This window comes from Leucopleurus acutus (assembly GCF_964270905.1).
Source record: "Leucopleurus acutus genome assembly, chromosome: X".
Lineage (NCBI taxonomy): Eukaryota > Metazoa > Chordata > Mammalia > Artiodactyla > Delphinidae > Leucopleurus > Leucopleurus acutus.
Window position 1 is genome coordinate 72,537,890 of NC_139148.1, and position 27,182 is coordinate 72,565,071.

The 27,182-nt window shown below is 36.4% G+C and overlaps 2 long non-coding RNA genes across 2 annotated transcripts in view; one reads left to right on the forward strand and one right to left on the reverse strand.

Moving 5' to 3' along the window:
- Positions 1-27,182, reverse strand: part of LOC309977890 — a 560,535-nt gene that overhangs the window by 235,483 nt on the left and 297,870 nt on the right. The gene's annotated exons all lie outside the window — the stretch shown is intronic.
- The window catches only part of LOC309977891, a 1,160,683-nt gene continuing 1,140,432 nt past the window's right edge, over positions 6,932-27,182 (forward strand). Inside the window, exon 1 of the long non-coding RNA XR_014327105.1 lies at positions 6,932-7,117. This is a non-coding gene — a long non-coding RNA (uncharacterized lncRNA). The remainder of the gene's footprint in view (positions 7,118-27,182) is intronic.

Here is a 27,182-nt window from a genome sequence, read left to right on the forward strand (position 1 = left end):
TTTGATTGGAGTATTTGTAGTCTATTTACATTTAAAGTGATTATTGATAGGTATGTACTTATTGCCATTTTGTTAATTGTTTTCTGGTTGTTTTTGTAGTTCTTTGTTGTTCTTTTCTTCTCCTCCTGTTCTCTTCCCTTGTGAGTTGATGACTTTCTTTAGTGTTGTTTGTATTCCTTTCTGTTTATTTTCTTTGTATCTCTTATAGGGTTTTGGTTTGTGTTGCCAGGAGGTGACACATATATAAAAACCTATGTATATAGCTGTCTAATTTAATTTCATGGTCACTTAAGTTTAAGCACATACTAAAAGCATTGCTTTTTAACCACCGCCTCATGGTTTATGTTTTTGATGTCATAATTTACATCAAAATTTTGATGTATTGCTTAAGTAATTATTTCAGATACAGATAACTTTACTACTTTTGTCTTTTAACCTTCATACTAGCCTTACTATATGTTTACCTTTACTAGTGAGATTTTTTTCTTTCTTAATTTTCTTATTTCTAGTTATGGCCTTTTCTATTTGAAGAAAAGTTCCTTTAATATTTCTTTTAAGGCTGGTTTAGTGTTGATGAGCTCCTTTAGCTTTTGTTTGTCTGGGAGACTCTTTATCTGTTCTTCAATACTGAATGATAACCTGCCAGGTAGAGTATTCTTAGCTGTAAGTTTTTTTTTTTTCCCTTCCAGTACTTTGAATATATCATGCCAGTCTCTTCTGACTTATAAAGTTTCTGCTGGAAAATCAGCTTATGGTCTTATGGGGGTTCCCTTGTACAAAGCTAGCTACTTTCATCTTGCTGCCTTTAAGATTCCCTCTTTAACTTTCAAAACTTTAATTTTAATGTGTCTTGGTGTGAGTCTCTTTGGGTTCATCTTCTTTGAGACTCTCTGTGCTTCCTGGACTTGGATGTCTGTGTCCTTCACCAGGTTAGGGATGTTTTCAGCTATTATTTCTTTAAATAGGCTTTCTAATCCTTTATTTCTCTCTTCTTCTTCTAAGATCCCTACAACATTAATCTTAGTGCTTGAAATTGTCCCAGAGGCCCTTTAAACTATCATCATCTTTTAATTATTTTTTTTCTTTTTGCTGTCTGGATTAGGAGATTTCTACTATCCTGTCTTCCAGATTGGTGACCCATTTTTCTGCACCCTCTAATCTGCTCTTGTATTTTTTATTTCTGTTATTGTATTCCTCAGTGATGATTGGTTCTTTTTTATATTTTCTATCTCTTTGTTGAAGTTCTTACTGTGTTCATACATTCTTCTCCCAATTTTGGTTAATATCTTTATGACTATTACTTTGAACACTTTATCTGGTAAATCACTTATGTCCATTTTGTTCAGTGATTTTTCTGAAGTTTTGTCCTGTTCTTTCATTTGGAAACTATACCTTTGTCTTCTCATTTTGCTTAACTCTGTGTTAGTTTCTATGTATTAGGCATATCAGCTATGTCTTTTTTTTTTTTACATCTATATTGGAGTCTAATTGCTTTACAATGGTGTGTTAGTTTTCTGCTTTATAACAAAGTGAATCAGTTATACATATACAAATGTTCCCATATCTCTTCCCTCTTGCATCTCCCTCCCTCTCACCCTCCCTATCCCACCCCTCCAGGTGATCACAAAGCACTGAGCTGATCTCCCTGTGCTACTGGGCTTCTTCCCACTAGCTACCTACCTTATGTTTGGTAGTGTATATATGTCCATGCCTCTCTCTCGCTTTGTCACAGCTTACACTTCCCCCTCCCCATATCCTCAAGTCCATTCTCTAGTAGGTCTGTGTCTTTATTCCTGCTTTACCCCTAGGTTCTTCATGACATTTTTTTCTTAAATTCCATATATATGTGTTAGCATACGGTATTTGTCTTTCTCTTTATGACTTACTTCACTCTGTATGACAGACTCTAGGTCCATCCACCTCATTACAAATAGCTCAGTTTCGTTTCTTTTTATGGCTGAGTAATATTCCATTGTATATATGTGCCACATCTTCTTTTTCCATTCATCTGATGATGGACACTTAGGTTGATTCCATATCCGGGCTATTGTAAATAGAGCCGCAATGAACATTTTGGTACATGACTCTTTTTGAATTATGGTTTTCTCAGGGTATATGCCCAGTAGTGGGATTGCTGGGTCATATGGTAGTTCTATTTGTAGCTTTTTAATGAACCTCCATACTGTTCTCCACAGTGGCTGTATCAATTTACATTCCGACCAACAGTGCAAGAGTGTTCCCTTTTCTCCACACCCTCTCCAGCATTTATTTTTTCTAGAATTTTTGTTGATGGCCATTCTGACTGGTGTGAGATGATATCTAATTGTAGTTTTGATTTGCATTTCTCTAATGATTAATGATATTGAGCATTCTTTGATGGGTTTGTTGGAGGTCTGTATATCTTCTTTAGAGAAATGTTTATTTAAGTCTTCTGCCCATTTTTGGATTCTGTTGTTTGTTTCTTTGTTATTGAGCTGCATGAGCTGCTTGTAAATTTTGGAGATTAATCCTTTGTCAGGTGCTTCATTTGCAAATATATTCTCCCATCCTGAGGGTTGTCTTTTGCTCTTGTTTATGGTTTCCTTTGCTGTGCAAAAGCTTTGAAGTTTCATTAGGTCCCATTTGTTTATTTTTGTTTTTATTTCCATTCCTCCAGAAGGTGGGTCAAAAAGGATCTTGCTGTGATTTTTGACATACAGTGCTTGCCTATGGTTTCCTCTAAGAGTTTGATAGTTTCTGGCCTTACATTTAGGTCTTTAATCCATTTTGAGGTTATTTTTGTGTACGGTGTTAGGGAGTGATCTAATCTCATACTTTTACATGTACCTGTCCAGTTCTCCCAGCACCACATATTGAAGAGGCTGTCCTTTCTCCACTGTACATTCCTGCCTCCTTTATCAAAGATAAGGTGACCATATGTGCGTGGGTTTATCTCTCGGCTTTCTATCCTGTTCCATTGATCTATCTTTCTGTTTTTGTGCCAGTACCATACTGTCATGATGACTGTAGCTTTGTAGTATAGTCTGAAGTCAGGGAGCTGGATTTCTCCAGCTCCATTTTCCGTTTTCAAGATTGCTTTGGCTATTCGGGGTCTTTTGTGTTTCCATACAAATTGTGAAATTTTTGTTGTAGTTCTGTGAAAAATGCCAGTGGTAGTTTGGGATTGCATTGAATCTGTAGATTTCTTTGGTAGTAGAATCATTTTCACAATGTTGATTCTTCCAATCCAAGACCATGGCATATCTCTCCATCTATTTGTATCATCTATAATTTCTTTCATCAGTGTCTTATACTTTTCTGCATACAGGTCATTTTTCTCCTTAGGTAGGTTTATTCCTAGATATTTTATTCTTTTTGTTGCAATGGTAAATGGGAGTGTTTTCTTGACTTCACTTTCAGATTTTTCATCATCAGTGTATAGGAATGCCAGAGATTTCTGTGCATTAATTTTGTATCCTGCCACTTTACCAGATTCATTTATTAGCTCTAGTAGTTTTCTGGTAGCATTTTTAGGAATCTCTATGTATAGTATCATGTCATCTGCAAACAGTGACAGCTTTAGTTCTTCTTTTCCAATTTGGATTCCTTTTATTTCCTTTTCTTCTCTGACTGCTGTGGCTAAAACTTCCAATACTATGTTGAAAAAGAGTGGTGAGAGTGGGCAACCTCGAATTGTTCCTGATCTTAGTGGAAATGCTTTCAGTTTTTCACCATTGAGGATGATGTTGACTGTGGGTTTGTCATATATAGCCTTTATTATGTTGAGGAAATTTCCCTCTATGCCTACTTTCTGAAGGGTTTTTACTATAAATGGTGTTGAATTTTGTCAAAAGCTTCCTCTGCATCTATTGAGATGAGCATATGTTTTTTCTCCTTCAATTTGTTAATATGGGGTATCATGTTGATTGATTTGCGTATATTGAAGAATCCTTGCATTCCTGGAATAAACCACACTTGATCATGGTGTATGATCCTTTTAATGTGCTGTTGGATTATGTTTGCTAGTATTTTCTTGAGGATTTTTGCATCTATGTTTATCAGTGATATTGGTCTGTAATTTTCATTCTTTGTGACATCCTTGTCTGGTTTTGGTATCAAGGTGATGGTGGCCTCATAGAATGAGTTTGGGTGTGTTCCTCCCTCTGCTATATTTTGGAAGAGTTTGAGAAGGATAGGTGTTATCTCTTCTCTGAATGTTCGATAGAATTCGTCTGTGAAGCCATCTGGTCCTGGGCTTTTGTTTTTTGGAAGATTTTTAATCACAGTTTCAATTTCAGTGCTTGTGATTGGTCTATTCATATTTTCTATTTCTTCATGATTGAGTCTTGGCTGGCTGTGCATTTCTAAGAATTTGTCCATTTCTTCCAGGTTGTCCAATTTTTTGGCATAGAGTTGCTTGTAGTACTCTCTCATGATCTTTTGTATTTCAGCAGTGTCAGTTGTTACTTCTCCTTTTTCATTTATAATTCTATTGGTTTGAGTCTTCTCTTTTTCTTCATGAGTCTGGCTAATGGTTTTTCAATTTTGTTTATCTTCTCAAACCAAATTTTAGTTTTCTTGATCTTTGCTATCGTTTCCTTCTTTTCTTTTTCATGTATTTCTGATCTGATTTTTATGATTTCCTTCCTTCTGCTAACTTTGGTTTTATTTTTATTCTTCTTACTGTAATTGCTTTAGGTGCAGGGTTAGGTTTTTTATTTGAGATGTTTCCTGTTTCTTAAGGTAGGATTGTATTGCTATAAACTTCCCTCTTAGAACTGCTTTTGCTGCATCCCATAGATTTGGGGTTGTCGTGTCTCCAGTGACATTAGTTTCTAGGCATTTGTTTTAATTCCTCTTTGATTTATTCAGTGATCACTTCGTTATTAAGTAGTGTATTGTTTAGCCTCCGTGTGTTTGTATTTTTTACAGAACTTTTCCTGTAATTGATATCTAGTCTCATAGTGTTGTGGTTCAAAAAGATACTTAATACAATTTCAATTTTCTGAAATTTACCAAGGCTTGATCTGTGACCCACGATATGATCTATCCTGGAGAATGTTCCATGAGCACTTGAGAAAAATGTGTATTCTGATGATTTGAATGGAATGTCCTATAAATATCAATTAAATCCATCTTGTTTAATGTATCATTTAAAGCTTGTGTTTCCTTATTTATTTTCATTTTGGATGATCTGTCCATTGGTGAAAGTGGGGTATTAACGGTCCTACTATGAATGTGTTTCTGTCAATTTCCCCTTTTATTGCTGTTAGTATTTGCCTTAGGTATTGAGGTGCTCCTATGTTCGGTGCATAAATATTTACAATTTTTACATCTTCTTCTTGGATCGATCCCTTGATCATTATGTAGTGTCTTTCTTTCTCTTCTAATAGTATTTATTTTAAGGTCTATTTTGTCTGATATGAGAATTGCAACTCCAGCTTTCTTTTCATTTCCATTTGCATGGAATATATTTTCCTATACCCTGACTTTCAGTCTGTATGTGTCTCTAGGCCTGAAGTGGTTCTCTTGTAGACAGCAAATGTATGGGTCTTGTTTTTGTGTCCAACAGCCAATCTGTGTCTTTTGGTGGGAGCATTTAGTACATTTACATTTAACATAATTATTGATATGTATGTTCCTATTCCCATTTTCTTAATTGTTTTGGGTTCGTTATTGTAGGTCTTTTCCTTCTCTTGTGTTTCTTGCCTAGAGAAGTTCCTTTAGCAGTTGTAGTAAAGCTAGTTTGGTGGTGTGAACTCTCTCAGCTTTTGCTTGTCTCTAAAGGCTTTAATTTCTCCATCAAGTCTGAATGTGATCCTTGCTGGTAGAGTAATCTTGGTTGCAGGTTTTTGTCCTTCATCACTTTAAATATGTCCTCCCAGTCCCTTCTGGCTTGCAGAGTTTCTGCTGAAAGATCAGCTGTTAACCTTAGGGGATTCCCTTGTGTTTTATTTGTTGTTTTTCCCTTGCTGCTTTTAATATGTTTTCTTTGAATTTAATTTTTGACAGTTTGATTAATATGTGTCTTGGTGTATTTCTCCTTGGATTTATGCTGTATGGGACTCTCTGTGCTTCCTGGACTTGATTAACTGTTTCCTTTCCCATATTAGGGAAGTTTTCAACTATAATGTCTTCAAATATTTTCTCAGTCCCTTTCTTTTTCTCTTCTTTGGAATCCCTATAATTCGAATGTTGGTGTGTTTAACATTGTCCCAGAGGTCTCTGAGACTGTCCTCAGTTCTTTTCATTCTTTTTTCTTTATTCTGCTCTGCAGTAGTTATTTCCACTATTTTATCTTCCAGGTGACTTATCCGTTCTTCTGTCTCAGTTATTCTGCTATTGATCCCATCTAGAGTATTTTCAATTTCATTTATTGTGTTGTTCATTGTTGTTTGTTTCATCTTAATTCTTCTGGGTGCTTCTTAAATTTTTCTTGCATTTTGACTATTCTATTTCCAAGATTTTGGATCATCTTTACTATCATTATTCTGAATTCTTTTTCAGGTAGACTGTCTATTTCCTGTTCATTTTTTAGGTCTGGTGGGTTTTTATCTTGCTCCTTCATCTGCTGTGTGTTTTTCTGTCTTCTCACTTTCCTTATCTTAGTGTGTTTGGGGTCTCCTTTTTGCAGGCTGCAGGCTGTTAATTCCCATTATTTTTGGTGTCTGACCCCAGTGGCTACGTTTGGTTCAGTGGGTTGTGTAGGCTTTCTGGTGGAAGGGACTAGTGCATGTGTTCTTGTGGATGAGACTGGACCTTGTCTTTCTGGTGGGCAGGTCCTTATCTCGTGGTGTGTTTTGGGGTGTCTGTGGACTTATTTTGATTTTATGCAGCCTCTCTCCTAATGGGTGGATTTGTGTTCCTGTCTTGCTAGTTGTTTGGCATAGGGTGTCTAACACAGTAGGTTGCTGGTCATTGAGTGAAGCTGGGTGCTGGTGTTGAGATGGAGATCTCTGGGAGATTTTTGCCATTTGATATCGTGTGGAACTGGGAGGTCTCTTGTGGACCAGTGTTCTGAAGTTGGCTCTCCCACCTCAGAGGCACAGCACTGACTCCTGGCTGGAGCATCAGGAGCCTTTCATCCACATGGCTCAGAATTAAAGGGAGAAAAATTAGAGAGAAAGAATTAGTAGAAGTAGAAAGAAAGAAAGGAGGGAGTGGGGGAGGGAGGAAGGAAGGAAGGAGGGAAGGAAGGATAAAAGAAAATAAAGGTAAATAAAATAAAGTACGGTAAAATATTGTACAGTTATTAAAATAAATATATAATTATTAAGAGAAAAACATTCAAACAAACAAACAAAAACGGACAGTTAGAACCCTAGGACAAATGGTGGAAGCAAAGCTATACAGAAAAAATCTCACAGAGACGATACACATACACACTCACAAAAAGAGGAAAAGGGGAAAAATCATAAATCTCTCTCTCTCAAAGTCCCTCTTCTCAATTTGGGCTGATTCACTGTGTAAAGGAGGAAGGAAGGAAAGAAAGAAAGAAAGAAAAAAGTTAAAGTAAAATAAAATAAATTTATTAAAATAAAAAATAATTATTAAGAAAAAAAATTTTTAAAAAACCACACAGATAGATCCCTAGGACAAATGGTGGAAGCAAAGCTATACAGACAAAATCTCACACAGAAGCATACACATACACACTCACCAAAAGTGGAAAAAGGGAAGAAATCATAAATCTCTCAAAGTCCACCTCCTTAATTTGGGATGATTCATTGTCTATTCATGTATTCCACAGATGCAGGGTACATCAAGTTGATTGTGGAGCTTTAATCCTCTGCTTCTGAGGCTATTGGGAGAGATTTCCCTTTCTCTCCTTTGTTCTCACAGCTCCCAGGGTCTCAGCTTTGGATGTGGCCCCGCCGCTGCGTGTAGGTCGCCTGAGGGTGTCTGTCCTTTGCTCAGACAGGACGGGGTTAAAGGAGCAGCTGCTTCGGGGACTCTGGCTCACTCACGCTGCGGGGAGGGAGGGGCACGGAGTGCAGGGTGAGCCTGCAGCAGCAGCGGCCGGCATGACGTTGTACCAGCCTGAGGCGTGCCGTGTGTTCTCCTGGGGGAGTTGTCCCTGTATCCTGAGACCCTGGCAGTGGCGGGCTGCACAGGCTCTCCGGAAGGGGAGTGTGGATAGTGACCTGTGCTAGTACACAGTCTTTTTGGTGGTGTCAACAGCAGTGTTAGTGTCACATGCCCGTCTCTGGGGTCCGCGCTTTTTGCCACAGCTCCCGCCCATCTGTGGAACTCCTTTAAGCAGCACTCTTAATCCCCTCTCCTCGTGCAGCAGGAAGCAAAGAGGGAAGAAAAAGTCTGTTGCCTCTTCGACACGTCCAGACTTTTCCCCGGACTCTCTCCCGGCTAGCCGTGGTGCAGTAACCCCCCTGCAGGCTGTGTTCATGCTGCCAACCCCAGTCGTCTCCCAACGTTCTGACTGAAGCCCGAGCCTCTACTCCTAGCCCCGCCTGCCCCGGCGGGTGAGCAGACAAGCCTCTCAGGGTGCTGAGTGCCGGCCAGCCCTGATCTTCTGTGCGGGAATCTCTCTGCTTTGCCCTCCGCCCCCCTGTTGCTCTGCTCTCCTCCGCGGCTCCGAAGCTTTCCACCTCCGCCACCTGCAGTCTCTGCCCGCGAAGGGGCTTCCTAGTGTGTGGAAACCTTTCCTCCTTCACAGCTCCCTCCCACTGGTGCAGGTCCTGTCCCTATCCTTTTGTCTCTGTTTTTTCTTTTGCCTTACCCAGGTACGTGGGGTGTTTCTTGCCTTTTGGGAGGTCTGAGGTCTTCTGCCATTGTTCAGTAAGTGTTCTGTAGTAGTTGATCAACGTGTAGATGTATTTCTGATATATCTGTGCAGAGGAAGGTGATCTCCACATCTTACTCTTCCACCATCTTCCTGGAAGCCTCCTGAGCTATGTCTTTTGGTCTTGAAAGAGTGGACTTATGTAGAAGATATCCTGTGGAGCGCAGTGGCACAATCTCCTGTGGTCATCAGAGCTAGGTGCTCCAGGGGATTGCCTTGTGTAGGCTACACGTACCCCCCTGTAGTGGTTGGATCACCAGTGCCACAGGTGTGCTGGTGTGTGGGACTGGCCCCCCAGAGCAGGAGCTGCTTTAGAGGGGGGCTAATGCCAGCAAAGGCCACTTGCTAAGTGGGGTGGGGCACACAGTGTTAGCCAAGTTGGTGGAGACAGAAGTGGCCCCGACAGGTGGCAAGTCAGCTAGGTGGAAGGAATGTAAAAAAAAATGGCACCCACCAGGACTTCCATCCTTGGAGAATGTTCCACCAGGTTCCTGCCACCCTGCCAGTACATGCCTTAAAATTAGTTAATGAATCTCCTTTGCATATGACCCAGGTGCTTTTCAAGCTGCTCTGTACTGGGACTAGGATTGAGTGAGTTTGTGTGGGAGCCCTTCAAGAACAGAGTCTGTTTCCCACACCCCTCTGGCTCTCCTGGACATAAAATCTGCTGGTTTACAAAGCCAAATGTTATAGGAACTTGTCTTTTTCATGCAAGTCTTCCAAACTGGGGAGTCTTATGTGGGGCTTGGACGCCTCAGTTCTCAGGGAGGACATCTGGTTGTAATATTGCTCGTGCATATGAGTTACTGTACCAAGTTCTGAATAGACCACATCTCTGGCCTTCCTACACATCTTGATATGACATTTTCTTTATATCCTTAGTGGTAGAAAATTTGTTCTGTTACACCCAGGCCATTCTCAGAGGTAGTTGTTCTATGTATAGTTGTGGTTTTGGTGTGTCCTTGGAAGGAGGTGAACTCAGGTGAACTCAAGATGTTAGGTGAAATCTGACGTCTTGATCTGGAATCTCCTCCTCAAATGTCTTTTCTGAAGAACATTAATGCTGTGGGAAAATGCTCAAGACGTAACTTTAATGTTAAGGAAGACTAGTTACAAAACTGCATAAGCAGTATGGATATACACAAAAAAATACTTTGAAAAGTAATTACCATTTACTTCCCTGTGTCTTTATGTAACTTCCAAAATTCTATCCAATGAGCAAATATTAATTGTTTAGGTGATAAGAAAAAGGTTCAGAGTAAAACACATTGTGATGTACATAGAAAGAACACTGGACTGGGAGCTTTATTTCTGTACCAGTTTAATTTGAATGACTTTTAACAAGTGATTGAAATTTTATTGGGTTTTTCTTTCTTTCTCTTTTTTAAAATTGAAATACAGTTGCTGTATTTCAGCAATATATAACTTATATAATATATATTATATAATTTATATAATATATATTTTATAACTTATATAATGTATAATTTACAGGTGTACAAAATTGTTATTCAAAATGTTTAATGAAACTAAAAGCTTGTTCTTTGAGGAGATACACAAAGTCAATAAACCTTTAGCCAGACACATCAAGGATAAAAGGAAGAGGACTCAAATCAATAAAATTAGAAATGAAAATGGAGAAGTTACAACTGACACTACAGAAATACAAAGGATCATAAGAGACTACTACAAGTGACTATATGCCAATAAAATGGACAACCTGGAAAAAATGGACAAATTCTTAGAAAGGTATAACCTTCCAAAACTGAATCAGGAAGAAAGACAAAATATGAACAGACCAATCACAAGTAATGAAATTGAAACTGTGATGAAAAATCTTCCAGCAAACAGAAGTCCAGGACCAGATGGCTTCACAGGTGAATACTGTCAAACATTTAGAGAAGAGCTAACACCCATCCTTCTCAAACTTTTCCAAAAATTGCAGAAGGAGGAACACTGCCAAGCTCATTCTAAGAGGTCACTATCACCCTGCTACCAAAACCACAGAAAATTATCACAAAAAAAGAAAATTACAGACCTATAACACTAATGAACAGAGCCACAAAAATCCTCAAAAAAATACTACCAACCAGAAGCCAACTACATATTAAAAGTTTCATACACCATGATCAAGTGGGATTTATCCCAGGGATGCAAGGATTCTTCAATATATGCAAATCAATCAATGTAATACAACATGTTAACAAATTGAAGAATAAAAACCATATGATCATCTCAATAGATTCAGAAAATGATTTTGACAAATTTCAACACCATTTATGATAAAAACTCTCCAGAAAGTGAGCATAGAGGAAACCTACCTCAACATGATAAAGGCCATAATCGACAAACCCACAGCCAACATCATTCTCAATGGTGGAAAACTGAAAGCATTTCCTCTGAGATCAGGAACAAGACAAGGATTTCTACTCTCTCCACTATTATTCAACATAGATTTGGAAGTCCTAACCATGGCAATGAGAGAAGAAAAAGAAATAAAAGTAATGCAAATTGGAAAAGAATAAATAAATCTCACTATTTGCAGATGATATGATACTATACATAGAAAACCCTAATGATGACACCAGAGAACTACTAGAGCTAATCAATTAATTTGGTAAAGTTGCAGGATACAAAATTAATATACAGTAATCTCTTGCATTCTGATACACTAATGACAAAAATTTAGAAAAATAAATTAAGGAAATGATCCCATTGCAACAAAAGAATAAAATACCTAGGAATAAATGTACCTAAGGAGACAAAAGACCTGTATGCAGAAAATTATAAGAAACTGATGAAAGAAATCAAAGATGATATGAACAGATAGAGAGATAAACCATGTTCCTGGATTGGAAGAATCAGTATTGGGAAAATTACTATACTACCTAAAGCAATCTACAGATTCAATGCAATCCCTATCAAATTACCAATGGCAATTTTTACAAAATTAGAACAAAAAATTTTATAATTTGTATGGAAACATGAAAGATCTCAAATAGGGTAAGCAATATTGAAAAAGAAAAATGGATTTGGAGGAATGAGGCTCCCTGACTTCAGAGTATACTACAAAGCTACAGTCATCAAAACAGTATGATACTGGCACAAAAATAAATATAGATCAGTGGAATAGGATAGAAGACCCAGAGATAAACCCATGCACGTATGGGCACCTAATCTATGACAAAGGAGGCAAGAATATGCAATGGAGAAAACAGAGTTTCTTCAATAAGTGGTGATGGGAAAATTGGACAGTTAAATGTAAAAGATTGAAATTAGAACGCTCCCTAACACCATACACAAAAATAAACTGAAAATGGTTTAAAGACCTAAATGTAAGACGAGACACTATAAAACTCATGAAGGAAAACATAGAACACTCTTTGACATAAATCACAGCAAGATCTTTTTTGACCCACCTCCTAGAGGAATGAAAATAAAAACAAAAATTAAAAAATGGGACCTAATTAAACTTAAAAGTGTTTGCAGAGCAAAGGAAACCACAAAGAACGTGAAAAGACAACCCTCAGAATGGGAGAAAATATTTGCAAATGAAGAAACTGACAAGGGGTTAATCTCCAAATTTTATACAAACAGTTCATGCAGCTCCATATCTAAAAAGCAAACAATTCAATCAAAAAGTGGCAGAAGACCTAAATAGACATTTCTCCAAAGAAGACACACAGATGGACAGACACATATAAAAAGACGCTCAACATCACTGATTATTAGAGAAATGCAACTCAAAACTACAGTGAGGTATTACCTCACACCAGTCAAAATGGCCATCATCAAAAAAACCTACAAACTGTAAATGCTGGACAGGGTGTGGAGAAGAGGGAACCCTCTTACACTGTTTGTGCGAATGTAAATTGATACAGCCACTATGCAGAGCAATATGGAGGTTCCTTACAGAACTAAAAAAAGAACTACCATATGACCCAGCAATCCCACTCCTGGGCATATACCCAGAGAAACCCATAATTCAAACGGATACATGCACACCAATGGTAATTGCTACACTGTTTACAATAGCCGGGACATGGAAGCATCCTAAATGTCCATCAACAGAGGAATGGATAAAGAAGATATGTTACATATATATACAATGGAATATTACTCAGCCATAAAAGGAAGGAAATTGTGCCATTTGCACAGATGGGGATGGACCTAGAGACTGCCATACAGAGTGACGTAAGTCAGAAAGAGAAAACAAATATCGTATATTAATTCATATATGTGGAATCTCTAAAAATGTTAAAGATGAACCTACTTGCTAAGCAGAAATAGAGACACAGACGTAGAGAACAAACTATGGACACCAAAGGGGGAAAGAGGGTGTGGGATGAATGGGAGATTGGGATTGACTTATATACACTACTATGTATGAAATAGATAACTATTGAGAACCTACTGTATAGCACAGGGAACTCTACTCAATGCTCTGTGGTGACCTAATTGGGAAGGAAATCAGAAAAGTAATGCAAATAAGTATATTTATAACTGATTCACTTTGCTGTACAGCACAGACTAACACAATGTTGTAAAGCAACTATACTACAGTAAAAAAGATTAGATAACCTATAGAAATTTCGAATCACTATGCTCTACACCTGAAACTAATATAATATTGTGAATCAATTCTACTTAAATAAAAAGAAAGAAAGAAAAAAATATTTAGGAAGGTAAACTGCAAACTCATTCTAATGATGGGAGGGAGAGAAATGGTATTGAGATGTTGGGATCAGCAGTTAACAGAAATTTACTTTATCTGTTAATTTTTATCTCTTAAGAAAGAAAGCAAAAGAACTGGAAGACTATGGAAAATAGTCAAGATCGGCATTGCCTCTGGGCTGGGGGAGATGAGGTTTGGTGGGTGATCAAAACACCTTGTATGTACATCATTTGATTCCCTTGTTCAAGGTTTAATCTATGCTTTAAGACTATTTGGTGCCTTGGAGATATGCCTCATCAAAGAAAAGATATCATGAAGTAGACTTTGGAAGAGAGAATGGATTCCTTATTTGTGATGCTGGAACTTTCCCTTTGATAGATCTTTTGTTAATATTTTAGATCTTTTATTTAATGTTAAGCATATACCTTAACTGAATAAAGACTGACGAGTTTTATTGGTTTAAAATGTTTAAAGTTTATGGTCCATTTATAGTTATTATGAAATATTTCCCATATTCCCCATGCTGTTCAATATATCCTTTTAGCTTATTTTATACCTAATAATTTGTACTTCTTACTGCCCCATCCCTATATTGTCCCTCCACCCTTCCCTCTCCCACCTGGTGTTTGTATCTGTAAGTCTGCTTTTTTTTTTCATTATATTCACTAGTTTGTTGTATTTTTTAGATTCCACATGTAAGTGATATCATACAGTATTTGTCTTCCCCTGTCTAATGTATTTCATTTTGCATAATGCCATCCAAGTCCATCCATATTGCTGCAAATGGCAAAATTTTATTATTTTTTATGGCTGAGTAGTATTCCACTGTTTTTATATACACAACATCTTCCTTATCCATTCATCTCTTGATGGACACTTAGGTTGCTTTCATATTTTGGCAGTTGTAAATAATGCTGCTATGAACATGGGGTACATGTATCTTTTGAATAAGTGTCTTTGTGTTTTTTCTTTTTGACATATACCCAGGAATGGAATTGCTGGGTTATACGGTAGTTCTATTTTTAGTTTTTGAGAAACTTCCATACTGTTTTCCACAGCAGCTGCAGCAACTTACATTCCCACCAACAGGTACAAGTGTTCCCTTTTCTCTACATCCTCACCAACATTTGTTATGTGTGTTCTTTTTGATGATAGCCTTTCTAACAAGTATGAGGTGATATCTCATTGTGGTTTTGATTTGCATTTCCCTGATGATTAACAATGTTGAGCACCTTTTAACGTGCCTGTTGGCCATCTGCATTTCTTCTTTGGAACAATGTCTATTCAGGTCTTATGCCCATTTCTTGTTTTGAATTGTATGAGCTGTTTATATATGTTGGATGTTAATCCCTTTTATGTTATATCATTTGCAAATATTTTCTCCCATTCAGTAACCTGTCTTTTGGTTTTATCAATGTTTTCCTTTGCTGTGAAAAATATTTTAAGTTTAATTAGGTCTTATTTATTTATTTTTTACTTTTATTTCCTTCAGTTCAGGCGATAGATCCAAAAAAATATTGCTACAATTTGTCAGAGTGCTCTGCTTAGGTATTCCTCTAGGAGTTTTATAATATCTGTACTCACATTTAGGTTTTTAATCCATTTTGAATTTATTTAGTATATGGTATGAGAGAATGTCTAATTTCATTATTTTTCATGTAACTGCCCAATTTTCCCATCACCAATTATTGAAGAGACTTGTCTTTTCTTCACTGCATATTCTAGTCTCCTTTTTTGTAGATTCATTGATCATAAGTGTGTGGGTTTATTTCTGGGCTCTCTATCCTGTTCCATTGATCTATGTGTATATTTCTTTGCCAGTACCATACTGTTTTGATGACTGTAGGTTTGTATTATAGTCTCAAGTCAGGAAGCATGATTACTCCACCTCTGTTCTTCTTTCTCAGATTATTTTGGCTATTTAGGGGCTTTTGTGTTTCCATACAAATTTTAAAATTATTTCTTCTAGTTCTGTGAAAAATGCCATTGGTGTTTTGATAGGGATTGCATTGAATCTGTAGATTGCCTTAAGTAGTATGGTCATTTTAACAATATGTGTTCTTCCAATCCAAGATCATAGTATATCTTTGTTTGTGTCCGCTTCAATTTCTTTCATCAGTGTCTTATAGTTTTCAGAGTACAGGCCTTTTGTTCCCTTAGGTATGTTTATTCCTAGGTATTTTTTATGTGATGGTAAATGGTATTGTTTCCTCAGTTTCTTTTTCTGATGGTTTATTGTTAGTGAATAGAAATGCAACAGATTTCTGTATATTAATTTTGTACCCTGCACCTTACCAAATTCACTGATAAACTCTTGTAGTTTTCTAGTAAGATCTGTAGGATTTTCTATTTATAGTATCATGTCACCTGCACACAGTGACAGTTTTACTTCTTCCTTTCCAATTTGGATTACTTTTATTTCTTCTTCTTCTCTGGTTACTAGGACTTCCAAAACTATGTTGAATAAAAGTGATGATGGTGTGCATCATTGTCTTGTTCCTGATCTAAGAGGAAATGCTTTCAGGTTTTCACCATTGAGTATACTGTTAGTTGTGAGTTTGTTATATATGGTTCTTATTATATTGAGGTTTCTTCCCTTTAAACCCACTTGTGGAGGGTTTTTATCATAAATGGATGTTGAATTTTGTCAATAGCTTTTTCTGTATCTATTGAGATGATCATATGGTTTTTATTCTTCAATTTGTTAATGTGTTGTATCACATTGATTGATTTGCAGATATTGAAAAATCCTTGCACCCCTGGGATAAATCTCACTTGATCATGGTTTGTGATCCATCTAATGTGTTATTGGATTTGCTTTTCTAGGATTTAGTTGAGGATTTTTGCATCTATGTTCATCATTGATAGTCATCTGTAATTTTCGTTTTTTGTTATATGTTTTTCTTTATGTGTGCCTTCTGTCAATGGACATATAGGTTGCTTCCATGTCTTTGCTATTGTAAATAGTACTGCAATGAACATTGGTGTGTATGTATGGTTTTCTACAGATATATGCCCAGGAGTGGGATTGCTGGGTCATATGGTAGTTCTATTTTTAGTTTTGTAAGGAACCTCCATACTGTTCTCCATAGTGGTTGTACCAATTTACATTACCACCAACAGTGTAGGAGGGTACCCTTTTCTCCACGCCCTGTCCAGCCTTTATTGTTTGTAGACTTTTTGATGATGGCCATTATGACCCATGTGTGGTGATATGCCATTGTAGTTTTGATTTGTATTTCTCTAATAATTAGTGATGTTGAGCATCTTTTCATGTGCTTTTTGACAATCTGTATATCTTCTTTGGAACAATGTCAATTTAGATTTTCTGCCCATCTCTTGGTTGGTTTGTCTGCTTTTTTGATATTGAGTTGCATGTGCTGTTTGTATATTTTGGAGATTAATCCTTTGTCAGTCACTTCATTTGCAAATATTTTCTCCCATTCTGTGGGTTGTCTTTTTGTTTTGTTTATTGCTTCGTTTGTTGTGCAAAAGCTTTTAAGTTTAATTAGGTGCCATTTGTTTGTGTTTTTATTTTCATTCCTCTAGGAGGTGAATCAGAAACGATCTTGCTGGAGCTTATGTCAGAGTGTTCTTCCTGTGTTTTCCTTCAAGAGTTTTATAGTGTCTAGCTTTACATTTAGATCTTTAATCAGTTTTGAGTTTATTTTTGTGTATGGTGTTAGGGAGTGTTCTAATTTTATTCTTTTACATGTAGCTTTCCAGTTTTCCCATCACCACTTATTGAAGAGGCTGTCTTTTCCCCATTATATATTCTTGCTTCCTTTGTCCTAGATTAATTGACTATAGATGTGTGGGTGTATTTCTGTGCTTTCTATCCATAACAGTCTTTGTGTTAAATTTTATTTTGTCTAATTATTGCTACTCCAGCTTTCTTTTGGTTTCCATTTTTATGGAATCACTTCCTATCTCCTCACTTTGAGTCTGTGTATTTATGTGTCTGGATCTGAAGTGAGTCTCTTGTAGGTAGTGTATATATGGGTCTTATTTTTGTATCCATTCATCCACTCTAATCTTTTGGTTTTAGCATTTAGTCCATTTACATTTAAGGTAATTATTGATATGTATGTTCTTGTTGCCATTTTGTTAATATTTTTGGATTTGTTTTCATAGGTCTATTTTCCCTTTCTTCTTCTTTTGTTCTCTTCTCTTGTGATTTAATGCCTATCTTTGCTGGATTTGTTTTTCTTTCTTTTACATATATGTCTATTATAGATTTTTGGTTTGTGGTCACCATGAGGTTTTTATGTATCAATCTATATATATATACATGGTTGTTTTAACTTGCTGATCTCTTAATTTCAAATACATTTTAAAAACCATGCATTTGTACTGTCTTTTCCTCATGATCACTGCCTTTCATATCACATTTTACATCTAATTTTTTCGTGTATCCTTTAACTGATTATTGTAGATCTAGACGATTTTCCTGCTTTTGTCTTTTAACCTCCCACTAGCTTTGCCTGTGAATGATTTCCTACTTTTACTGTCTGTTTGCCTTTACCAGTGAGTTTTTCATTTAATATTTTTTCTTATTTCCAGTTGTGACCTTTTCTTTTTCACCTAGAGAAATTCCTTTACATTTGTTGTAAAGCTGGTTTCATAGTGCTGAATTCTTTTGTTTTTTTCTTGCCTGTAATGATTTTGATCTCACCATCAAATCTGAATGAGAGCCTTGCTGAGAAGAGTATTGTTTGTTGTAGGTTTTTCCCTTTCATCACTTTAAGTATATTGTGCCTCTCCCTTCTGGCCTGCAGAGTTTCTGCTGAAAAATCAGCTGATAGCTTTATGGTAGTTCCCTTGTATGTTATTTGTTGCTTTTCCCTTGCTGCTCTGAATATTCTCTCTTTATCTTTATTTTTTGTCATTTTAATTACAGTGTGTCTTGTTGTGTTCCTCTTTGGGTTTATCATGTATGGGACTCTGCATTTCCTGGACTTGTGTGACTGTTTCTTTTTCCAGGTTAGGGAAGTTTTCAGGTGTTGTGTCTTCAAATACGTTACCAGGGCCTTCCTCTCTCTCTTCTATTTCTGGGACGCCTATAATGAGAATATTAGTGCACTTGATGCTGTCCCAGAAGTCTCTTAAACTGTCCTCATTTATTTTCATTCTTTTTCTTTTTTCTGTTCAGTGGCAATGATTCCCACTACTCTGTCTTCCAGCTCATTCATTCTTTCCTCTGTATCATTTAGTCTACTGTTGATTCTTTCTAATGTAGTTTTCACTTCAGTTGTTGTATTCTTCATCTCTGTTTGGTTGTTCTTTATATTTTCTAACTCTTTGTTGAGAACTTCTAAATTCTCTGTGCATACATTATTCTCCTGAGTTCTTTGATCATTTTTGCAATCATTACTCTGAACTTTTTCTTGGATAAATTGCCTATCTCCACTTCACTTAGTTCTTCTTCTGGGGTTTTATCTTGTTCCTTCATCTGAACATGTTCCTCTGTCACCTCATTTCTGTCTAAGTTTTTCTTTGTGTTTTCATGTATGTGGTAGGTTGTTTACATTTCTCAACCTTTGAGAAGTGGCTTTCTATAGGAGATTTCCTGTGCATCCCTGCAGTGCACTTCCCTCTCATCACCCAAGCTATATGCTTTAGGGTTTCCCCCTAAGAGTGCTGTGTGTTCTTCTGTTGTGGTAGGCTGACTATGTGGGTGGTCTGATGGTCGTGGTTTGGGCCCTATCCAGTTGGTTGACAGACCATATGAGACCCTGTCTTTTTTGGAGGCTGCTGGCTTGTGGGGCCTGGCCACCAGGCAGCTGGCTGCAGAACCCCAGGGTTAGTGCTGGCTCATTTGTAGGCAGAGTCAGGTTCCAGAAGACTCTGGGGTTGTTGCCTACCCACTAGTGTGTGAAGCAAAGTCATGGGGTGAGTGCCAAACTACTGGAAGGAAGAGACAGGTCCTGGAGTCTGGATTCAGGGCCCAGGGATCCCAGAGCTAGTGTCAGATTGTTGGTTTGTGGTGTGGTTCCTGACACATCCTGGGGGCCCCAGGATGTCCTGAAGCTTGCATTGACCCACTAGAGGGCAGGGTCAAGTCCCAACTGGTCCCAGGGTAGGGGCTGGATTTCTGTGGGCAGGCTGGGTCTGCAGGCTGTGGTTTTACAGTTTACTTGTGTCTGGTGTCTGCCCCCTTGTGGATGAGTCTGGTCTAGAGGTTAGTGCAGGCTTCTTGGATGGCAAGAATGGTGCCTGCCCACTGGTGAGTGGAGCTGGGTGTTGGCCCTCTGGTGAGCGGGACCATGCCTAGGGACATGTCTAGATGCAGCTGTGGTCTCAAGAAGACTTTAGACAACTTGTTTCTGCTAATGAGTGTGTCTGTGTCCCCAGCCAGTTAGTTATTAGGCCTGAGGCTTCCCAGCACTGACACCTAGAGCCTCTTGGTTTGCACAAGGTCTTGGTGTTAATGAACTGGAGGGAGGATCCCAGGATGACACCCACCAGTGCTGGCTTCCGAGGAGTAGAACAGAGCTCCTAAATATGGCTGTCACCAGTGTCTATGTCCCCAGGGTTAGCCTCAGCCACCCTCACTTCTCTGGGAGTCTTTCCAAAGCCACAGGTAGGTCTGGCCCAGGCTTCTAACAAATTATTGCTTTTGCCCTGGGTCCCAGTGCATGTGAGATTTTGTGTGCACTCTTTAGGAGTGAAGTCTCTTCATCACCCAGTTCTGCAATGCTCCTGAAAATAAGCCCCACTGCCTTTCAAAGCCAAATGCTCTGGGGGCTCATCTTCCGAGTGCAGGACCCATGGCCTGGGGATCCTGACTTGGGACTCAGAACTGTCACACCTGTGGGAGAATTCTGCAATATAATTATTCCCAAGTTTATGTGTTGCCTACTTTGGGGTATGGGACTTAGTTATATCATGAATCCACCTCTCCTACCTATCTTGTTTTGGTTCCTTCTTTATGTCTTCTGTTGTAGAAGATCTTTTCATTGATGATTGTTCTGCATATAGTTGTGATTTTTGTGTGCTTGTGAGAGGAGGTGAGCTCAGGGTCTTTCACCTTCTCCATCTTTTGTTAATTATTTTGGGTTTTCAGTGGCTTAGCCAAAAATGAAGAGGTTGGAGTAGTTGACCCCTAAAACCTTTTCAACTGTTCCTCAACTTAAGGGACAATATTTTCTCCTTTTATAACCCCCTTTAGTTTATGACAATGTCCAATAAATTGGGGGCTTATTTACAATAATTAATTGCCTTGAATTATATAGGGAGCATGTAATTATACCTCCATTTTTATGCTTTAGTATAGCATTTTCTTTTTCATTTCCTACCTTTGCTAGGAGATGAAATTCAGTGTGTACCAGCCAATGTTACACATCATCTTTAGAAAATGTGACTATATGACTTTGGATCGTGTTTACCCTTGGTAGAAGTATTGAAGTGCAGAGTGTGTTTCCTTTTTTATTTTATTTTTTTCCTGAAAGAGTAGCAGGTTGGTTTGACCATGATGGAAATAGTAAAACTCATTTTCAAATTGCTAGTAAGTTGGCCAGTGTTTAAACAATCAAAAACACTATTCAAAAGTATCTAGCTGAATAATTTTATCTTTTAAATTTATCTCAGAATGTAGCATTTAGTTTTATTTTAAAGCCTGATTTCCAAGTGAGTTCTTTTTTATTATACAGGGTATCCAAATGGGTGGTTCCCACTTATCTGTTGAAATACCAAATGGAGTATTACTTAACAAGTGAGAAGTAAGTTCCTATGTGTTAGTCATAAGCAAAAGGAGAATTTTAAGATAAAATTGTTTTAGAACAGGCCTTTGGAAATTCCTTTATTTCTTTTAATTTTAATAATGATTAAAAAGCAATTTTTGTCTCCTACCTACATACACCAAAGTTATTTGTGAAGCACAGTCAAATTTTTTAAAGATCTGGAAATATTTAACAGAATAAAATGAATACATGTAATCATACTAATAATTTATTTGCAACAAAAAAGTCTATTATGTTGTTTTAAAATGTGGGATAAGATAGTTATTTTGTGCATAATTTCTTCTGTGTTGTGTTATATTTTTACATTTTCCTTTATTTGTATCAGTGATAAAAGTTTAAATTTGCCTCTTATCAATGAATCTAATAATTTATAAAGATATTTTGAGTCCTTTTCTTTGAAAGTTGGGGAATTTAATTTACTTTGACAACAGAATCTGAAGACATATTATCAGATTCAGTAATAAAAAATACACATGATCTCACTGTTAGAAAAGAAGTACAGCAAATCTGCTTTCAATTTAAACAACTGAAACTCTGAAATAATTGCATTTTCCATTGTATATGCCTATGTTTTAAAAAAACTTGTAAATCATGATTTAAAAAAAATCAGGGAATGATTTGAGTTTAGTTCAAATGCAGTTTAGTATTTCATAACTTCTATCTATCATAAGTTCATAGACATTTATTTATTTAATGGATTTTTTGTTTATTGTAATATGAGTTAGAGATCTCAGTGTGCAAACCTCTGGCGCATGTGTTGTACAGGTAAAGAGAGAAAATAGTCCCATCCTCTGAAGTTCCAGGCACAGTTCTGTAAAGGAAGGCATAAAGTGAGAAACGGAAAAAATATATCCTTGTACTCATGAACTTACGGCTGTAGAGGTTTTCTGCCACTTACGTGGTCCTTCCTTCAGTATGTAGCAGATAGAATTCCTCTTTCATGGATGGAGAAACCAAGACACAGGGAAGCTGATTTTCCCCAGTAAGGTCAGAATGGGATCATGAGTTTTCTCCTCCCAAGTCTTGACCCTTTTTCACTTCATTGTAATATTTGTTATAAAGAATAGTCACAGGAAGGAGGCTTATGTAAGTTCAAGTTTCTCAACTATATCACTTTCCGTCTCTGTGAAGAATTTCTTTTAGCATTTCCTTCAAGATATGCCGACTGGCAATAAATTTCCTCAATTTTTGTCTGAGAAAGATTTTATTTCTCCTTCAACTTTTTTTCTTTTTTTGGACCTCTTTTTAAATTTTTTTTTATTTTTTAACATTTTTTATTGGGATTAGAGTATAATTGCTTTACAATGCTGTGTTAATTTCTGTTGTATAACAAAGTGAATCAGCTATATGTATACATATATACCCATATCCCTCTTGAGTCTCCCTCCCACCCTCCCTATTCCACCCCTCTGGGATGGACCTAGAGTCTGTCATACAGAGTGAAGTAGGTCAGAAAGAGAAAAACAAATACCGTATGCTAACACATATATATGGAATTCTCTCCTTCACTTTTGAAGCACAGTTTTTCACTCCATTCCTTTCTTGCTTGCATGGTTTCTGAGAAGTCAGATGTAATTCTTATCTTTGCTTTTCTTATAAGGAAAGGTTTTTTTTTTTTTCTAATCTGGTTTGTTTCAAGATTTTTTTCTTTACCTTTGATTTTCTATGTTCGAATATGATATACCTAGGTGTAGCATTCATAGACATTTCAATTGGAAAGTGTGAAAATAGGTCAGTTTTTAAATGTTGTCCTAATTGTACTCTGTGTAGAATAAAACTTTGAAACTTCAGGGGAGAGGTGGTCTGTTAAAATTAAAGTGGATATATAAAATTTTAATTCCAAAAAATTGTAATGGAATGATTATTGGACTGAAAGTCAGAAGGTCTAAGAAAATCACTTAGCCTTTCTGTAAAATTGAAATGTATAATTCTTTCCATGTTCAAACTCACAGAAGAGTTGTAGAAAATTAATATACTATTAAAAGTGTTTCTAGAATCATAAAGCCTTGAACAAAAATGAAGATAATTGTTATTATTGTGTCCACAGTTTAACCCAACTCAGATTTATCCAAAGCAGTATCCATAACAATATACAGTGATAAAAATAACCCATCCTAAAAGTTGGATTATATGCTCCAATTTAAATATTCTTTACTCTATCCTTTATTTCCCTATTCAAAAACCTATATAGTAAATCAGCTGTTATTCATTCTATATTTTGCAGTTTTAAATAGAGATGTTTCTTTATCTTTATTGTTACAAATGAAGGGAGAAAATTACTCCCAGTTCAAGCCAAGTACCTTTTCCAAGAGTCTCCTTGCAAGCCTAATAGTTCAACTATAGAACCACAGTTCAGCCTCAAGGTTAGGTTTCTAGGGGAACCATCTCCATTATAGCATAGTACTTAAGAGCGTGGGCTGTGGACCGAGACTAACCTAGTTGAAATTCACCTATACCACAGACTAGCTACTTGTTTCCACCTTTTTTGGGAGAATAGGCTCTTCTAGGCTAGGCTTCCAAGAAACACTTTCCTCATGGAAGCTAAAAAACAGAATTCAGTATTGGCTTCTTAAGTAAAATTATAATCTAAACATTATTTTACTGTCATGTGGGAACTTTTTTCTTAAAAATGATTCATGTAGAGTAGTTTTAGGTTCACAGCAAAATTAAGAGGAAGGCACAGTGATTTCCCATATACCCCCTCTCACTCATTACACCTCATGCATTACACCTCATGCATAGCCTCCACCATCATCAACATCCCCCACTGGAGTAGGACATTTGTTACATTTGCTGAACAGATATTGACACATAATAATCACCCAGTCCATAGTTTACGTTAGGATTCACTCTTCATGTTGTACATTTTATAGATTTGGGCAAATATATAATGCTATGTCCATTATTATAGTGTCATACAGAGTATTTCTACTGCGCTAAAAATTCTCTGTGCTCTGCCTATTCATTCCTTCCCACCTTTCCCCCAACCTCGGGCAACCACTGATCATTTTACTGTCTTCATAATTTTGTTTTTTCCAGAAGGTCATATAGTTGGAATCACACAACATGTAGTCTTTTAAGGTTGGATTTTTCACTTAGTAATATGCATTTAAAGTTTCTCCATGTGTTTTCATGTCCTGATAGCTCATTGCCTTTTACCACTGAGTAATATTCCATTGTCTGGATGCAACTCAGCTTATTAATTCATTCACATTTTGGTGGACCTCTTGGTTGAAATTTTGACAGTTGTGAATAAGGCTACTATGAATGTGCATATGCAGGTTTGTGTGGTCATAAATTTTCAACTCTTTTGTATAAATACCAAGGAGAATGATTGCTGGATCTTACAGTAAGAGTATGTATAGTTCTCTAAGAAACTGCCAAAATGTCTTACAAAATAGCTCTACCATTTTGCATTCCCACTAGCAATGAATGACAGTTATTTTTGCTCCACATCCTCACTAAAATTTGGTGTTGTCAGTATTCAGAATTTTGGCTATTCTAATAGGTGTGTAGTCATATCTCATTGGTGTTTTATTTTGCATTTTCCTGATGACAAATGATGTGGAGCATCTTTTTATATGGTTACTTTCCATATGTATACCTTCTTTGGTGAGATTTTTGTCAAGATATTTGTCCCATTTTTGATCCAAAATGTTTATTATTGTTGTGTTTTAAGACTTCTTTGTATATTTTAGATAACAGTCCTTTATTTGATATGTGTTTTGAAAATATTTTCTTCCAGTCTGTGGTTTATCTTTTCATTCTTTTAACATTATCTTTTGCAGAGCAGAAATTCTTAATTTTAATGAAGTCCAGTTTATCAGCTCTTTTTTTCAAGGATCATCTTTTGGTGTGTATCTAAAATGTCATTGCCAAGCCCAGTGTCATCTAAATATTTTCCTATGTTATCTTACAGGAGTTTTATAATTTTGTGTTTTACATTTAGGCTTATGATCCATTGATTTAATTTTTGTGAAAGGTGTAAGATTTATATCTACAGTCATTTTTTTTCATACGGACCTCTAGTTGTTCCAACACCATTTGTTGAAAAGACTACCTTTGCTTCATTGTATTGCCTTTGTTCCTTTGGCAAAGATCTGTTGACTATATTTGTGTGGGTCTAGGTCTCGGCTCTGTATTCTGTTCTCTAGATCAATATTTGTCTATTATTTCACCAATATCAGACTGTCTTGATTACTGTAGCTTTATATTAAATCTTAAAGTCGGGTATTGTCAATCCTCCAACTTTGTTCTTTTTCAATATTGTGTTGGCTATATTGGATATTTAACGACTCCATATAAGTATAGATATAGTTTGTCAATATCCACAAAATGACTAGCTGGGAAGGATAATGTTCTTTAATTAAACTCTTTTTATTCATCCCTTTAGAATAGTATCTTATCATCAAAGAACATGTTGGCTTTATTTTTTTCTTAAGTGGAATCATTTTCAAAAAGTAAAGCCTATATCAGGTTATAAATTGAAGTGACAACAAACTACATGCCTAATAAAATTTTCTCCAAGAGGGTGAGTTAAACACATGCTTCTGATGAAGAAAGAAAAAGGACTTTCTGTTCTTGACCAACTTGCATGATGTCCTTATTCTCTAGCTTAGTTACAAAGTCCATTAGACTCTGTCCAAGAACTTGTGTTAATTCATGTACTTGCCAGGATGTGCATAAATTGTACCATTTATTCAATTGACTTCTTTTCTTTCAGAGAATAAGCAAGGCAATTTTTTTCTTAAACATAAATCTTAATCTGTAATATGTGAGCTCCATAAATACTTTCTATAAACCAGTACATTTATCACCAGTTTTCACAGCCCTGATCATTTAAATGGCTAGCACACACCGAAAGCTGTCTTTGGTTTGTGTATAGTTATTCCAACACTTATTTTGGTTTAAAGCCTTTGTAGAGGTTGTGATAGAATCATACTTTATACACACTCATAAACTGAGTTTCAGGCTGAGGGACAGTATTACTGCTGGGTATCTTTTAATGAGCATCTACCTTATTCTGAGCACTCTTCTAAGTACATTGCTTGTATTGTTTCATTTATTCATCACAATAACTGACTAAGGAAACTGAGACACAGAGATGTGAAATAATTTGACCAAGGTCACATAGTTATTATGTACTGCACCTATGATTTAAACATAAACACTTTTATTGCAGAGTCAAAAATCTTAGCAACTATTTTATGTTGTGTTCTAAAATTTGCTGAGCAATTACCATGTGCTAATCACTATTCTAAATGTTTTAAATGGATTGGTAGTGTATGAGGTTATCCTTTCTTTATTCTACTGACTGCCCTCACTCAGCTTCAAACTAACCTTACACCTAGCCTTAACATTTTTGCCATGCTAGGAACATTTTACTTAAAATAGAGGTGATAATATTGAACAGTTAATTGCTGGATATATCAAATAAGTACCGGTGGTTGAAGTGTCTTTCATGTCCCTGAGCTATTTTATAATAAGAGCCCTCGAAGCTTTATCACTCCTCTTAATATCTCCTCTTCTATCTAAGCAAATAAATATCATCTTGCTATTAAAAGCCTATTTCATCTTCATTGAAAAAGATTATTCATTGGAAAAGATTTTTCTGAGAGATTTGGGATTTCTTTCTAAATCATTGTTTCTTAATCCTTTCTCAGCTCTGAGTATAATGATAGGCTTTTCTTATGTGTTCCTATCTCCTTGGAACTGATTGCATTTACCTTTAAACATACTAAATGGATCCCTAAGGTCTACAATGAAGTGAACAATTTTAAATCTTCGTGTACTTATTAATCTACAGTTATATTATTTGTTTCAGAATAGCTCTAGTTCTGCTGTTAATATTGTACAGCACAGGGAAATATAGCCATTATTTTATAATAATTTTAAATAGAGTATTATCTATAAAAATATTGAATCATTATGTTGTACACCTGAAACTAATATAATATTACGAATCAACTATATTTCAATAAAAATA